Source organism: Mugil cephalus, chromosome 3 (assembly GCF_022458985.1).
Source record: "Mugil cephalus isolate CIBA_MC_2020 chromosome 3, CIBA_Mcephalus_1.1, whole genome shotgun sequence".
NCBI lineage: Eukaryota > Metazoa > Chordata > Actinopteri > Mugiliformes > Mugilidae > Mugil > Mugil cephalus.
In genome coordinates, this window is record NC_061772.1 from 29,577,949 (window position 1) to 29,595,889 (window position 17,941).

At 43.2% G+C, this 17,941-nt stretch overlaps 1 protein-coding gene across 1 annotated transcript in view; it reads right to left on the bottom strand.

Moving 5' to 3' along the window:
• The window catches only part of large2 (LARGE xylosyl- and glucuronyltransferase 2), a 91,153-nt gene extending 80,456 nt beyond the window's left edge, over positions 1 to 10,697 (bottom strand). Inside the window, exon 1 of the mRNA XM_047581102.1 lies at positions 10,275 to 10,697. The gene's annotated coding sequence lies outside the window, so the exon portion shown is untranslated. The remainder of the gene's footprint in view (positions 1 to 10,274) is intronic.
• Between the last annotated feature and the right edge of the window lie 7,244 nt (positions 10,698 to 17,941).

Genomic DNA, 17,941 nt, shown 5'->3' on the forward strand with positions numbered 1-17,941 from the left:
TAGTGGCCTCATTTAGTATATAGCCGAGCTAATACAACAACACAAAACCAAACAGAGACACAATCACACAAAATATGTGAAAATATCTTAATTGTGACCCAGTTCTCTCCTCTTCTGTCCTCCTCATCATAAACGTCTCGTATTCTGTGTTTAACCTGAGGTGTTTCACAAGGTTTGTTGTGTGGCCACAACTCAGTAGTTTAGTTACTTTCCACTGTGTTTCTACATCACCTCCAATGACTGAAGTATCCAAACTATCGATATTTTGATATCGAGAATCGATGTTAGACCTGGTATCGATATTTCAGTATCGATCACTCGCTTCCAGGCTACTAGTGACTTAACAACGTTTCCCAGGACAGAACTTCTTCAGCCTGATCAATCATCATCATCATCAGTCACCTGTCGATACATGGTCCACACCTTTCAACATCATTTTACCATAACATGATGTATAAAGTATGAAGTACTTTTAGGTTGTTTCAAGTAAATCCTCATACAGAAATAATGGGTAATGATATTTAATTTTCGTCACCTAATAATGACATAAGATTTTCAAAGTAAATGGAAAATTAGTCCGTGACAGCAGCCATTTTGGAAATGGCCGCCAAACTCCGGTTACTGGCTGCAAAGCATGGGTAAATCCAGCAGGGGGCGAATGACCAATATCAAATTGTATGCAACTAGTTTTGTCAGGGAAGTGTGGCTCATGTGGTCGGTGCACGGGACTCGGAAACACGTTTAAAATACATCTGTCATTAGAGGGTGAAGGAAAGCAAATGCATTTTGTGAGTTACCGGGGAAGGACACGCTGCGAACCCTCAGCCAAAGCTCAAAAGTTCCCGTTCTTTTGAAAAGCTCTACCCCCTGAGATGGGGCTTTAGTTAAGACCCTGATCCCCGCTGAGATCCTCCAAAGGTTCCTTGTCCCTGGGAAAGTTCCTGCTGTGTAATTAAAGAGGAATGGAGTTGCGTAATCTGTTTCTTTGTTCATAGGATGAGCTACATTTGTTGACAGCGCGAGGGAAAAGCCTCTCCAGTGTGAGATCCTGACTCATGAAGCCTTAGATGGAGCCTCACTGTGGGCCTTCCTGTCTCCTCTGACCTCACTCATTAACAAATCTGCTGCTCAGACCCATCATTGGACATTTTTGCTCGAATAAAGAGCCTAATAATGTGTTTTCTCTCCCAAGTTATCTGTCTGGTTTAGTTAGTCCACAAACTCACTGTGACTGGACGTTACAATCCCTGACTCTGACTCTGACTCTGGTCTTTTCATGGAATCTGATTTAACTATAAGACAAATTACAGAAGAGGACCAGCTGTATCCTTTAATGGAAGACGACTTTTATTCTCTCAAACCTTTCATGTGTGTCATTAGAAGATGAAGCGTAATCCTCAAATGTTTTTAAAAAAAAGTGCTGTGAAATACAAAAGTTTATGGTTGATACAGGAGGAATAAAACATTTAATGACTCGAGTCGCGGATGCATTAAGGCTCACTCAGCAGGGCTTGTAAGGTTTAATGCTATACTGGATATACCTTTGAAATATTGATCAGGCCCATTTTAATGGTTAGGTCCACTTTTCAGTTCAGCGCACAATGGAGCAGGAAAGAGCTCATTAAGGAGCGGAGCCGGAGTCAAACGTGAGTTAAAATGCTGCTGCAGGATGTCGGCGTGATGGAGGAGAATCAAATAACCGGCGGAGAAACAAGAACAAAGAACTGGAAGAATTAAATTATTGATTCAGGCAATAAAAGTACAAAGGTTTCGCTCCTGTGTCTGTGACCTGCGAGGACGTTAGCGAGGAAACAGAAGGAAACATGAAGTCTGGCTTCCTCCAGAAGTTAACGCAGGATCTACATCCAACATCCAGACCTGTTTTTATTCTTCTCTCCGGCCCCGTTCAGGCCTCGCGTTAACACCCGTCCTGGGAAATCTGATAACAAGTGTGACAAGCTTTAAGTACCTGTGTTCACACCTGGCTGGTGCCATTAAAATGTGTCTCCGTACGCGTCCCCAGCCAACACTTGAGGTCTGATCTCAGTTTCTCTCTGTATGCAAATAAAAAAGCTACGTTATTTGTGGTGCAGCAGAATATTATCGCTGCTGCCTCTGAAGGATGTGACAACTTTGTTCTCGCATCTTGCTCTTGACACATGAACCCGGCAGAACGTTTTTCCCGTGTGATGTTTGGTTACTATTCTGTGATTGGTCAGAAAATGAAAGTGGGTGTGGTTAATACAGAAATGGAGCTATTCACAGAATTAGACTTTCTGAATGTGGTCCTTGTCCCAGTTTACATGCAACGGAGATAATGGAATAACTGACGGGGACATGTCCTCCTCCTCCACACTAGGTGGCGATATGTGTCTTTTCAGATGGAGCCTATGGGCCTGATGTTCACCCAACAACGCAAACTACAAACAACTACAGCTGAGCCTGGTCTCAAACGTATTTCTACATCTCTCAGCCTCCTTCTGCTTCCAACACAGCATCTGCTCAGACGTCTCCTCTGTTTTCTTTGCTGCAGTCGTCTCAGTAAAAGCAACTGTTCAACATTCATTAGCTCCAACTCCAACACGAGACACTCGGTTCCAGTCACAATAGTTTCAAGTGCACTCAAGAGAAACGAAACAGCTGTGTGGCGTTTTAGCGGCGTGATTACAGAACGATGCCGACGCGCCAGCGTACAAGTATAAACGTTAAAAACTGTGTAGCTCATCCTGTCGGCTACAGCATAGGCCCTGCACTGTGGTAAAGAAATGAGAAAATGTTGTTTTTTAGGCCACGTTCACATGTACCAAAAATATCCTTTTTTCTAAGTTTTTCTTTCCTGTTTTGCTTTTAAAGTGTCTCTTCTTTCGTGTTTGCTTATTTCCTGGATTAATAGGAATAATCCTTATACCAGAGGGTCTTTCTCAACGTGTTCATGTGTCGTTGGCTTTAAATCTAAATTGGAGACTCTTGCCCCGCCCATTTTATGGAGTTGTCTTGCCAGGTGTTCCAGAAAGTATTTTACCGCCCTGTGTCCTCTGTGTCTTTACTTCATTGTGGTAAATCAGACGTTCATCCGCTTGGTGCTGTTTTTTTCTGTCTTTATTAGCTCCGCCCTCATTAGTTTTACCTGTGTCTCGTTTCCCAGTTTGTCCTTTTCCCTCCTTCTTTTCTCAGTTCCTGTTGCTCTTGTTCTTCCCCAGATATTTTACTTGTGTTGTTTGCTCATGATTTCTGGCCTTTTGCTGAACTCTGTATTATTTGCCTGGACCGCAGCACTTTTTGTTCATCACCGTGCGCTGCATTAAAGTGAACTTTACTACTTCACCTTGCCTTTGCTGGTTGTGTCCTGTGTGTCCTGGGATTGGTCCTTCTGCCGTTTCCTGCTAAAACATTACATTTTCAAAAAGGCCAAACTGCTTCTTATTCTCGCTATAAGTGTAAAATGTGCCGAACCTGAAAGCGTCTTGGTAAAGGTCAGAGCGTTAAAGCAGCCGATGTGATTCTTTAAAAGGTGTAAAGGCTTCAGAAGATGTTCTGACTCAATAACATGCTTCAGTCAGACAGAAGCCACAAAGTCACACAGTATTTTACTTCCTTTCTGATGAAAACAGCAGATATTCATACAGAACATGAATAAAGGTTGTTAATTAGAACAAACTGTAAATCAACTATAAAACCGGAGATTTAAAAATGATTTAAAGATGATTTAAAGATGACACGTCCCTGCAGAGTTCATTATTTGACGCGATAAAAAGGCTGCATGTTATCATGATTGACAGCTGTGATTGACAGCAGCTCTGTTCGTCAGAACGTCGTCGGTGCTGTTAACTCTGTGAGTTATGGTCTGTTTCAAACTATTAAACGTTCTCTGACAAAATGGATCCGAATAACCTGGAACCTTGTTGGGAAGTGATTCTGCTCCTGCAAAGATCTGCAGGGCCAATCAAATCACTTTGGGGGCGGAGCTTAATGTGACAGAAAAGCAGCTTCCCCCTAAATGGCTCTGATTGGCTGCAGGACGGTCCAGTGATACAGGGGTGTTTTCTACCAGTTTCAGTTGAGGTACGACTCGTAGTGAAATCCAGACGACAAATAAGAATCAATATAATCAATCTCTGAGTATTTTTTTCTAATTTAACTCCAAACCTAAGATAGAAAAACTCAAAAGTTCTCACATTTAACGCTCGTCTACGATCGTGAACCATTTCACACAGATCTGGTCACACGGCGGCGCCCGTTTCTGTCGCTTCATTATAACATTTATAATGTTTGCAAATAAGGCAACTTCCTTCATGAGAAGAGTCCACATGAACCTCACCCTCTTCTTCTTTTTCAATAACGTCCGAATTCAGGAGTTGTTTTGCAAATGTTTTTCAGAAACGATGGAGGTGGACGGTATTTACGTATTGGTTGAGTGTCAGGACAATTGCTCCGTCCTCTCATTAAGTCTTTGCATTTCCTACGGTTTACGTCTGCACACAAATCCACAAGGTTCAATGTAAAGGCTGCATTTAGTTTTTACAGCGTCACATTGTTCATCTTCTACTGTACATGCACTAAAGGAATCATACAACGACGGCAGCTCTGCAGACTCAGACGCTGCTACATGCATCACATAATTCAAAGAACTGACAGATTTACACTAAAAATAACAGTCACAAGGAACTTTCATTCATTTAATATCAAACGTCTGAGCAGCAAGTCATTTGACCTGGTGTCAGAGTGAATTCAAACAGAAAATCCCACAAGCTATTATCTATTATCTAAATGAAACCAAACAATTTCATTCAAATTTTTTTTGCTGAATGAAAATATGTGGAACAAAAACGAAAAAGCTCCTCAATTACGCACGAACCTGAACGTCCTCAGATGTTTCCATAAAATAAACGGGGCACATGTGCTGTTTTTTCTCCGTCGTTTCATCATCATTAGAATTAGAATTATTTTTATTACAATTATTATCTTTTCCTGCTTCATGAGCCATCTGTCACCACGGCAACAGGTCACGACGCCACACGGAGCGCCGACCGTGATGACCATGAAGTGTGCAGCACATTCACCCGCGTACATGTGGCAGTAATTTGTGTAATTCTTCATTACGTGTGTTACTGCGCAGAATGAGTCACGGGTTTATTTTCAGCGGGTTCGTTCTGTCTGACACTTCTACAACGATCAGGTGATGCCTGACCCATTTAGTCGAGGGGATGGGGATGTCCTGACTTTTAGCTCCGAGCTCGGATCAAACTGCAAAAACCCTACGTTCCCCATAATGCAACGGTGCGTTAAATCTTTAATTAGACCCTCGCTGCCTGGTTTAAAGTCCACACCTTCAGGGTCTGTGTAAAAGCTAGTGCTCACATGTATTATTCAGCTGCTCTCCCTACAAGTACACATCACAAATAAATCTGATGTTAATATGTAGAGTTTACATTCAGGTGAAGTTCCAGCATCAGGGACGGCGGCGGACAGGAAGGGGGGGGCATGGCGGTTTCGCTCCAGTGAGCGTGGTATTAACAGGACGTGGCTGGAGGTGAAGTGTGAAATGGTTCTGTGGGTGTCGGCCGGGTCATCAGGAATTCCGGCCGAGCAGCCTGGAGGGATTACGGAGGGAAATGTAAATGACGTTTCTGCCTCGTTTGGTGAATCAGATTTCACACGTCCTGGGTGTTGGGTCGAACGTGGCGTCGCTGCGGCCGACGGCCACGGGACGGCGCCTTCCAACAACCGCTGCCTTTTTAAAATGCTGCTCTCGAGGACACGCAAGGGAGGAGTTAACCTGCGTCACTGTACAAACTGTACAAAGTCAAAGCTAGTGGAGCTCCCCCTGGTGGCTGGAGGCTGCTGTAAAGCTCATAAGCTCCACCTCCTCCATGTTAGTGGGCGGGACTTGGGCCAAACTAAAACACTAAAATACAGGATGCTTTCAGTTATTTTAGGTTGTTAATATAATGTAGAAAGGATGTGACATAATGGCGACAATCAGTTGCCATGCCAACCACTCTGTGAGAGTCGTAAAAACTATTTTTAAAAATAAGTTCAGTGTATAATCCAACATTTCTTTGTAACTGGTTAAGGTAGAGCAGAGCGCAGGATTAATTAATTAATCGAAACACAGGTGAGTCTGGAAGAAGAAGAAGAAGAAGAAGAAGAAGAAGAAGAAGAAGAAGTGTAGGCGGGGCATCGATATCGTGGCTCCGCCCTCGGACCGTCCTGAGAGCGTCAGTTTGGCCGATACAAGGAAGTGGGGACACGTTGTCCATGTTTATATAGAGTCTAAGGTCCAGACAGAGGAGGTGGAGGCAGAGAGAGACAGAAACAAAAATGATTCGCTGCACTTTTGTCTGGTGGCGCTCGTCTGTAACAAACAGAGTCAGGAAAGGACGTGGAAGCCGTGACGCGTTTCAGCTGTGAAATCCACTGCGCAGCATCTCTCCAGGCAGGAAGAGTGAAAGGAAAGAAGTAGCAGCTGTTAACAACAGGACCCCAGAGGTTAACGCTGCTTTCTATAGGTTGGACGTGACTAAATAATCTGGGGCAGCTCTACTGGTGATGATGAGGTCGGTTCTGTGGACGTTTGGATGTTTACAGGTTGTTTTGGTTCTAAAATTTAAAAAAAGAAGAAGAAGAAGAAGTTGTTTCCACCAGTCAGGGATTTTAAACCTTTTCTGTTGGTCTAATGACTGGAATAATATTCAGATGTGATTTTAGACTTTCTGACACAACGTATCTGGTCGTCTGTTTATTTTCTCTCTGAAGTTTTGTCTGTGAATCTGAAGTAGAACTATGTTTACTTGGATCTGAACCAGTGTTCACCATGGAAACTACTTCCTGGACCCTGGAAAGTCCAGATGTTGAAGGCCACTTCCTGTTTTTTAGTTTTTGACTCTTTGCACTTTTATTTTTTTAAATCAAGCTACTAGAAAGAAAATTAACTTCCTCTTTTTTTGTTTTAGACCACAGAATAAAAGAAATGTTCCTTTAATTCAAACGTGAAATACCAAAAACCAGCCAGACCCCGTCCGTACTTGAAATCCGTGGACTGCTGCCTCCAGATTGGGGGCGAGCTGATGCCCCTAAGGAGTTCAATCATCCCGTACCCTGGTTCCTAAGTGAAAGTCAAACGGAGCGTGAGAGCGACAGGCAGGAGATGGAGGATGGAGTTCCACGAGCTCCCCAGGAGCTGAGCTGTCAGGAAAAGCTTCAGATTTACCAGCTGGTTTTAAACCCTCACCTGTGGGCATGAGCTTTGGGAAGCGACTGAAAGAAGGAGATCAATAATGGATGTGGCCAGAATGAGTTCCCAGACATCTGCAGGGATTAAATATCTCATCAGGCCCGGGAACGCCTCAGGATCTCCCCCCACAGGACTCATCTGGATCCCGCCGCTTATCTCGCTGCCACGATGACTCCACAACGGATGAGCCGTAGATAATAAAATATACAGATCAGGGCTTGTTTTTTTTAATGCAGCTTTTAGCCTCTTTGAGGAACTTGTCTTGACTCTGTCGCAGTTGTTCAGGGAGCGAGTTCTTCTCAGCAGAAGGAGGAGACCAAACCGGAGATGAAAATAGACCACGACGCAAAGTATAAAACAATCATAACCAGGGATATTAGGAGATTAGTACTAGGGCCACGTAAAATCATCAGATCAAACCAAAACCACATCCCTGTAGCATCACTTCTTCTTCCTCTTTGTCTCCTACCATCAGAGACGCCAAAAGAAGAACAACCTCTAAACGTGAATCAGCCAGTAACTAGTTGAACGAGGATGTTTGGTGAGATGGATTCAGTGCTTCCACCTTTTGATTCATGGAGTTCAACACTCGGCCAAAGGATGCACCCAAACAACAACCAACACTGAAGGCTGTGTTTAAAAGAAGAGGAACGTTTCCTGGAGACAAATCTTCCAGAGAAGGTTAGAGAACATTCCTGGAGTAGAGAACACAAGGAACGAGCTCCTCTCTCCACGTTAACTTCGACTGAAAGAAAGATTTATTGGACTGAATCCAGTCGACTCCAGGAGAAAACAAGGAAAGACTTCATGAAGCTACAGGGACCAACATGAGGACATTTAACCTCCTGAGACGTGGCGTCCTCATATGGGGACATCACATTTTATGTTTGTTGCAGCTCATAAGCTCTGTTAGCGAAGGGTATTTATTCACTTTTTTTTTTAGTTTGATATGACATGAAAATTTCACAAATTCCCAAGTCCTCGTTTGAGGACGATTTAATTTCATCGTTTCCAATTTAAAATTTTTTACACATTGGTGAATTAAATTGTAATATACAGCGAAATAATCCCTGTGTCCACACAATCTTTTTCCAAAACCCACTTCCAAAGATTATTTTTCATACGTCCTGGGTTCTACTAATCCCAAATACCTAAAGATCTTAATCTAATCTTAGAGAAATTAAGATGCATTCCAAAGAAATGCTCGAGTCCCATGAGGTTAAGATGCTGAATATTAAAAGATCTGTATCGGATCGGAGAGTAAAAAAATAAATAAATAAATAAATAAATCACAGCCACTGAGGACGTGAGATAGGAGGAACCACCAACCCTGTTATCAGCGGACGACCAGAACCAGCGAGGCCCCGGGATCAGTTCAAAAGCTGTGCTGTTAAAAATACATGTGGGCTGCAGAACGTTACTACGCTTGTTTAAGATAAAAAATTAACCAAAAAAAAAACACCTTCAGCAGAATAAAAAGAGCATCTCATGTTGTCTTCAGAGTCGAGCTGCGAATCGACAGGAATGTGGTTTTTGCTGCGAGCCTCGATTTCATCAACGCTGATATCACACCGTGGAACCGAGTAATCACTTATTAACACGTTCAGACATATGGCCCCGCCTTTCGGGGGGGGGGGGGGGCGCATGGGTCTGCATGTATAACGGGGGGGGACTCTCCATGCACTGTAGGGTCATTTAATGTTTAAGGAGGCTCCTGCTCGTCATTGCTAAATAATACTGCAGAAGGTCTCCATCCATGCACGGGTGATGCTTTGCTCCCCTTTCACTTTTTATTTTTTTTTTGGAGGGGGGGGCTTTCCCGACTCTGCAGCCTTCCCCCCCCCCCCCCCACACACACACACACACACACACACACACACAGGAGGTGTCAAACTCATTTCAGCTGAGGGGCCACACACACAGCACACACACCTATAAATAACCTCTGCAGGCGTAAATAAGCACAAGGTTTCTCTTTATGCTGCAGCAACAGCACAACAACAAGTAGTTGTTTCATATTGTGCAAAACGTTTTAGGAACAATTTAATGCAATTTCAGCACATTCCTGTGTCACTAAAGATGCTGCACAGATTAGGAACAGAAAATCACTGTGCACGTTCACGCTGTTGGCCGGATCAGACCCTGTGGTGGGACCGTTCTGGCCCCGGGGGCCGTGTGTTTGACACCAGCAGCTATTTTAATATCGTCCGTGTCATTTCATGCAGAAGCACATTCACACTGAGTGAACAGAGTCGACGGATAAAAGGGAGGAGACGGTAAAAACTAAGTGCTAGTTGGTAATGTGAGCCATAAATTTGAGTGAGGCTCTTCGCTGGGACGGTCCAGAGCTGGAGGTCGAAGTTCTGCCGTCGTCATAAAAGCAAAATTCAATAAAGAGCATCCAGTAAATCTCAGATAATTCTGTGTTTCCTCCTTCGCTTCTCGTTTTATTCCACAACTTAACGTCGGAGAAATGAACGCGCAGCATCTTCATGGCTCCACAGAAGCAGTCACTATTATTATTACTATTATTATCATTATTATTATCAGACATGCATCCAGCAGGAACTGGGTCACCAGTCGTGACCTTAAGATTAAATGAAATGAGTTTCACACACGGATTTAGTTTGTGAATTGAAATGAAAAATAAAAATAGGTGAAAGTGTCAGGAATCACTGCAGAGACTGAATTATTCTCTCTGCAGATTAAAAGTGGGAAACGTTAGTGTGTGTGTGTCTGTGTGTGTGTGTGTGTGTCTGTGTGTGTGTCTGTGTGTGTGTGTGTGGGTGGGGGGGGGGGTGGGGGGTGAACATGGCTCACAGGATAAGAATGTGGCTCAATTTGATCTTATTCATCAAACAGGTCACATGATGGACCTGACTTCAACACACACACACGCACACACACACACACACACACACACACGCACACACACGCGCGCGCACACGCGCACACACACTTCTGCTGAAAGCCACAATAATCCTTCAGAGACACAATCACACTCTCCGTTAAAACGCAAAGTGAATTCCTCGTCCCTCACCTGAGTCCGCGGCTCCTCTCAGGGCTCTGACTTCACTCCTGCTCTGAGCCGAGAATCAGTCCATCTCCTAATCCAGGGCGTTTATAAACCATCCACAAATCCATGCACAATCAGAGGGGGAGCTCTGCACGGCGAGAACACGGAGCAGGAGCAGGAGGAGGAGGAGGAGGTGGAGGAGGTGGCATTGTCCCAAATCCAGGAGGTGAGCGTGTGTTTGTGAGAACTGTCCCTCATCCACACGGAGACACTCGGGGAGAGGACGCAGAGCTCCGGAGCCCCGGAGAGGAGCGGGGAGGGGAGGCTGGGTCCGCGCACAGTTCAGCCCCGGCTCCGTGCGTCCTGCGCCGGGGAGGGAGGGGGAGGGGGGGTCGGCGGAGCTGTCAGGTCCGGGTTGAATCGGGTCTGTGGTGCGTTCAGGAGCCGCTCTGGGTCTGCGTCCAGCTCCTCCTGAGAAATGAAACGATCTGCAGCAGCAGCGGAGCCCCCCCACAACCGGGACAAGCCCCGCCCCCTCCACACAGCCTCAGCCAATAGCAGCGGCCTTCTGGTGTAAACCCCGCCCCCTCTGTCTCCCTCTCTCTGCCACACTATTCAGCCTCTAACACCAGGAGACACCTCTCAGTGGGTCCCCCCACTCCCGTCCACGCGTGACCGATCCACAGAGTTCACAGAGAGACCCCCCCCCTCAAAAAAAAAAAAAAAAGAAAAGCTCAGCTCCTGAATAAGACACGAACTGAAGATTTCCATCAGGGCTCATCTGCACAACAACACGTTTAGTTGTGAGTGTGACACATATTTCATATGTATCTTTCATGAACATTAACTGAGTCTGAACATTAACTAAAGAATATTAAAGCTGCGGTGCCTTTATTTAAAGATAAAACACTGGAGTTAGAAAACAAAGTGCAAACTACTTAGTCTCCTAAGACGCTGTTGTTAATGACTTTTATCAATGAAATCAGAAGAAAATGTTCTTTCCAGCGACGTGCAGCTTTTATTCAAACACAACTCATCTGCAGAGCAAGAGGAACAATCTGCCATGAAGGGAAGAGCAACAACTGATCCAGGTCAAACTATCAGGGAAGAGTTTTAACGAAGAGCTCCCAGATGTTCAGGAACAGAAAAAGTTTCTTTCTTACGTTAAACAATAAATGAACAGTTTTACCTGGTTCATTATGTTTTTGTTCATCACATATAATCTCATGTTCATTCTGCTCGATTTAAGCTCGTTGGCTCATCAGTTCTAACAAACTATTTAACCTTCGGAACAAGATGAGACTGTTTGAGTTCAACGTGATATTGTTCTGTTTCTTTATTCCTCCGGTTTATTTTCTTTATGTTCGAGATGAATTTTAACAATAAGTTCAATGTCTGGGTGACACATTAAAAGAATGCTGTTCAGAACCGTAAGTAAAAAAGAAAAATAGGTGAAGATTGAAGAAGGTGAAGAAAATAAAAAAAAAAATCTAAATAAATAAAATATAAGAAATGTAGTGAAATTAAGCAAAAACAAGAACTTTCATGGCCACTCGGATAAAACATTTTCAATAAACAACAAATCTAATTTGCCTCGTTTCAGATTTCAGTTTTTAGTTTTTGGTCTGAGAACAATAAAAAATGTAAAAACATTCACTAAAAGTTGAAGTGAGAAAAGCTCCAGGAGTTTCTGACGTTTGTTAGAAAACAACAAGAATTAAACTCAGAGTTTATCTGAGAAAAGAAGATAAAAATAAACACAGGAGGAGGAGAAACTCTGATGGTTTTTATTCGTCTTCTTGGTTAAACTGCACAAATTCTTCCAAACAATAAATCACTAAATGGTTTTAATTAATGGAGGAACATGAGGAGATGATCTGATTTTAACTGAATATGAACATGATCTGTGTCTGTTCTAGTCTTTGTTACAGAAGAACTTTCTGCTGAGTGTGTGTGTGTGTGTGTGTGTGTGTGTGTGATGAATTATTGATGTGTGCGTCTGGCTCTTGACGTGTGTCTGCCATTGGAGTTAGACTCTTTGATCGCAGGAACCCAATCCCCCCAAACCGCCCCACCCAACATCTCAGTGCACATGTACGCACACACATATACACACTCTAACACACACCAACACACACCAACACACACCAACACACACATGGCTGCCTACCTTTATTAAAGATGGTTATTAGAGGCTCTGCTGTGCCATCTGGCAGCTTATCAAATATTAAAGGTCTGCATGTCTGTCGAGGCCAAACTGACAACGCTGCACATACAAACACACACTGTGTGAACATGTGACGTGTGTTCACGCTGCACCTCGTCCTTGGAGTTGTAAAAAAAAATAAATAAATAAAAACAACAATTCGTGCTGCTGCAGAGTCTAAACAACACACTCTACATGTTGTGCTCAAGAGCAGGTTAAAAACTACATGAACCAACTCTGCATCCCAGCATCAGAACCTCATCCCTCCAGGACACATGGGGGCGCTGATGTCCTGGTTTGGGCCTTTACACGCAGAGCTTAATGGACCCATGTTCATAATTGGACTTTCTGACTACAGTCCTGGTCCCACTTTACATGCAGCGGAGACACTGATGGGAACATGTCCTCCTCCTCCACACTAGGGGGCGATATGTGTCTTTTCAGCGGGATAATAATAATTGAACACACATTAAACAAACCCTCAAGACATGCGGATATCCCAACTGGGCCTTTGTCAAAGGCTCAAAAAAGATATCCCAGGAAGGACAGAGAAGAGGAACAAAACAAAAGGAAGAACATCACCATCCCCTACATAGCTGGGGTATCAGAGAAACTAAGGAGAATTTTTGGTAAACATCGCATCCCAGTTTATTTCAAACCTGGAAACACCCTAAGACAGAAACTGGTCCACCCCAAAGACAAAACACCTAAACAGAAACAGAGCAATGTAGTGTACGCGGTTCAGTGTAGTGAGGAATATACAGACCTGTACATTGGGGAAACCAAACAACCCATACACAAGCGCATGGCCCAACACAGGAGAGCCAGCTCATCAGGAAACGACTCAGCAGTCCACCTCCACCTGAAGGACAAAGGACACTCCTTTGAGGATAACAACGTCAAAGTCCTGGCCAGAGAGGACAGATGGTTTGAGAGAGGAGTTAAGGAAGCCATCTATGTCAAAGTGGAAAAACCTTCTCTAAACAGAGGAGGTGGACTGAGATTTAATTTACCAACTATTTATAATTCAGTTTTGACTTCTGTCCCCAAGAAGTTTCAACAACATTCACACATTGAGCCTCCAGGTTCCCATGGACAATAGCCTCGTTAGAGCTCTATTCATAGGGTAAGTTAGCCTAGGCACACAGTTCCCCCCCATTCAAGGACAGGTAAGTATCAGCCATTATGGTAATTAGTGACCCCAGTTTACGGTCAAGCAAGTTTCTGGTGGGTGCTACCCACAGAGTTTTTCCTATTTAAACCTCAATTTCCCACTAGTTCATCAGAACTGAAGAAGCTACTCGGATGAGTGGTGAAACGTCTTCAAGAAATTCTACAAGTCCAGCTGACCTTATTCAACGCTTTTTTGGATTACCATGACCTGGATGACTGAGAACCTTCACAGACAATAATAATTGACCTTTTACGTCATATAATAAACAAGAGTCGTTCATGCTGCAGACCGACATTTCAAACAACAACCAGATGGATAATAGTTCAGCTCTTTTAATCTCCTACATGATTTACGCTACTTTTGGTGCAGGTTCTGTTTATCTTCTTCTTCTTCTTCTGCGACCGACTTTCTTGCATCTTTTTGTTCCGGGGCCAAACGCCAGCACAACGTTTGTGGAGGACGAACACACGCATTATCCTACTGTAATCCGATTAGGTGCATACATGGAAAAACTAATTCCAATCTCATTATCTGGGTGTCTCTGATTATAGTCAGAGTAACGCGTTTACTGTCCAGTTAAAGTCAGATGAAGGCAATAAGTCGTTATTCTGGACTGACTGATGGACCAATGAACTGTGAATTCTACCAGTGAACTCTAAAAAAAACAATGTCAGGACATGAGTCCATGAGCTGAATGTGAAGAGAAACCGAGTCATGAATGAAGGAAGGAAAGAAGGAAGGAAATATGGAGAGGAAGGAAGGATGGGTGAAGGAAAGAGGGAAGCAAGGAAGGAATGAAATATTGTCCCTGGACAAAGGAGACGGGCTGAGGAACATTGTCAACATCTGTTTAACCTCCAAAAGTTTCTAGTTGAAGTATCGTTCATTGGGGAAGAAAATGAGACTCAAAAACATCCACAAGTGAATATGTGTAGTTGTTAACAGACAATAACATCAGAAGTAATTTAAACATGAAGAATCCTCCTGGATGAATCGCTCTGAGTCCAGTTTCCCTTGGTCTGGGGTCAACGAAAGTTTTTTTTTCTAAAAGTTGTGTAACTCATCACTCATCACCACGTTCTTTGTATCCTACACAATTCAGAGGCTGATTTAACCGAACGTACGTGTCATAGTTTTAAATGTGAGAGCAGAGGGGCAGGAAGCAGCTGGTGGGTCACAGCAGGTTAATTATATTGTATAGTTGTGTGTTTCTGTGTGTGTCTGTGTGTGTTTGTACAGTAAAGACCTTCCCAGAGCCGACGTCCAACCGTCCTTTAGACAACTTCGCTGTCCACTGACACAAACACACAAACATCCCGTCACCTCCATGTGTCCAGGGAACCTCAGGACATATGGGCCATTTGCATATGAAGCCTCCTCCTGGATCTCACCTTCAATCTGTGTGTGTGTGTAGAGAAAAGTGTTCGTCTCAGAGTTGAGCTGCAGCTCAGTGAACGTTGTCGGATTTTTTATTTTTTTTTTCACGCTCTCATAAAAAACATCTCGTCTCTGAATAATTTATAACCTGCGGGGAGTTTTTTTTTTCTTCTTAGCTCCTCGTGCTGCTTCACCTTCTTCTTCTTTTCCATCCTGAGTCTAGTTTGTTAACTCTCAGCCTGTTTCCTCTTTTATCGTCGCTGTCTTTTTGTTTTTCTGAGCCCTGACGTCACGCTGTGGTCGACGCTCTGGTCGACGCTCTGGTTCCTCTCGACACTCGGGGCCTGACGTCGACACTCGGTTTTTGCTGTTTTTGCATCTGTGTTGTTCGCTCTCGCAAACACGGATACGAAAGGAATTTATCTGAATCTTAATGTGTGACCTGCAACCGCTCTTTCTGCAACGCCGCCTCCATCACTGCACCGCGAGACAGGAAGTCAACACGTTTAATGAGACGCCCAGAGGACGCGTTTCAGTGATAACGGCTCCTCGGACACATGAAGACGACGCTTATTGATCGGAGCAGGAAACACTCGCTAATTAAAGACCCTGCGTCCTCATTTAGGGACATTAAGATTTAGATTTAACTGCAGCTTATTCTGCTTCATTTAGACCCGTTGTCCTCATTAGTGGACATGTTAGTCTGCCATCTAGTGGTAGGGTGGGCGATACTGGGACTTCTGGTATCAATCCAATACCAAGTAAATGCAATGCTACTGGTATCGCCGATACCTTTTACTTGAAATGTCATGATCATTGAATAACTTTGTAAGTTTGCCTTAAGTTCAAGTATTTCAGGCAAAACTATTTAACTGTATGAATTTTCATTTTGTGAAAAATAAGAAAATGGAACAATGCAACAAAAACAAAACACTAGAAAACATTTTTAAAGTAATTTGCTGGACGTACAGTAACAAAAGTATCAATCTTATCGCACTAGTATTGATCCAATACCGATACATGCCTTGGTATCGATACTATCCATATTTAGATCGATACCCCAGCCCTCATCGAATTCTGTGGTTAAAACTCATTTATTTATGCTTATTAACGGTTTTAGTTTGATATGATCTGAACAATCAACAAATTCTGTCAACAGCAACGAGCTACAATGTTGCTTTTTAGCAAGTACTCGTTTGAGGACGTTGGGACTTCATTGTTCACAACTATTTTACTCAGTCATGTTCAGGTATTAAAATAAACAGTTTTATATTTTGTCACACGTTGGTGACTTTATTATAATGTAAATATTGACATAATCCCAGTGTCCACATATGAGGACAAAAACTACTAGTTCCTGCTGAAAGATGATGCTTAGTTTTTATACGTCTTAGGTCCTACTGAACCCAGATACTTTGGAGAAATTAAAATGCAGAGGAAATAAAAGCTCAGGTCTCAGGAGGTTAAAGGTGATTGTGCACAAGTGGAATTTGGTCACTGAGATGTAAAACGTTTTATAGATTATATCTCTATTGGGATAGATAGATAGATAGATAGATAGATAGATAGATAGATAGATAGATAGATAGATAGATAGATAGATAGAAAGAAATATCTTAAGCTAAAACATGTTTACGCTCTCAGACATATCGATATAAACGTTTATTGTAAAAGTGCAATGGAAACACTTTTGTTCTCATTTCCCCGTCACCAGAGATGATGCAGGGAGTCATGTGACCAGTTCATTTGAAGTCCATCTTCTTCAAAGTGATAAGAATTTAAGAGAATTATGGGAAATCACATAAAGACGAGACTTCACAAGAGTTACAGCTCATTTTCAAAACACCTTTCAATGGAAACACGTACAGAAGAACAGGTCATGTGACCGTCTGCATCATCTCTGGTGACAGGGAAATGTGAAAAAAGTGTTGCCGTTGCTTTTTTGTGATGAACTTTTATATCGATACGTCTGAAAAACCACCTCATGAGAGCGTAAACATGTTTTAGTTTTATATATTTGAGAGGTTTTTAGAAATGTAGGTGTTTCCATTACCAGTTGTTTATTGCAGTATTTAGGTTTTATGTGTTTCTAGGAGGAATGGAAACATCTCTGCATCTTCCCTCCTGGTTTCTCCCTCTTGGAATAAAGTCTTATCTGGTTCTCTAACACTGATCCACGGTTTCTATGTAACATGTTTAATGAGCTTTGTGGTGTTTGCAGAAGGAAAAACGGACAAATCATCAGAAACAGCCAAACAGCAGACGGACGACATTCCACTTAAATTACTTTTCACTGATTAGAGACACGCGACCAGATTCAACTAATCTGATTCCACGTTGAACAGACGTCTTATGAGTCAATACGTATTCATTTAATCTGCAGCTGTGTTAGGGAACGACACACCACAGTACAGATGTGGTTTCTCACCCGTGTTCAGTTCGACCTGAGCTGTGTTTGGCTGCTCTGCTGCTGACGTCACGTGGGCGTCCACATGCATCTTTTACACGGTACATTCGTCGTACATCGTGCTCTCTGATATCACGGTCGCTAGTGGAGACTCCCGCCGCTCAACGTGAAAATAAATGAATAAATAAAATGCCATTCTGCTCCTGCACAGTTATGTTCACAGTCGTCTGGCTCTTATCTCGGTTTAGTTATGAGAACATCTGAAGCCGAGCTCAAGAACTTACAGGAGGAAAAAGAGCCGCTCTATTAAGGATGGCTTTCCACCCTGATGACAGATCTCCAATATTCCCGTTTTATTCCATTTTCAGTGGCTCTTTTCTGGTCGCTGGCTTCGTGCCCCTTGTTCCATTCCACAGAAAAGTCAGAGTGTGTGTGTGTGTGTTTGTACTGGATGTGTGTTGAGGTCTACGCATTGTTGGTCTCGGCTGTGGCGCGGTGACATTTCCTGAGTCGACGGACCAGCAGAG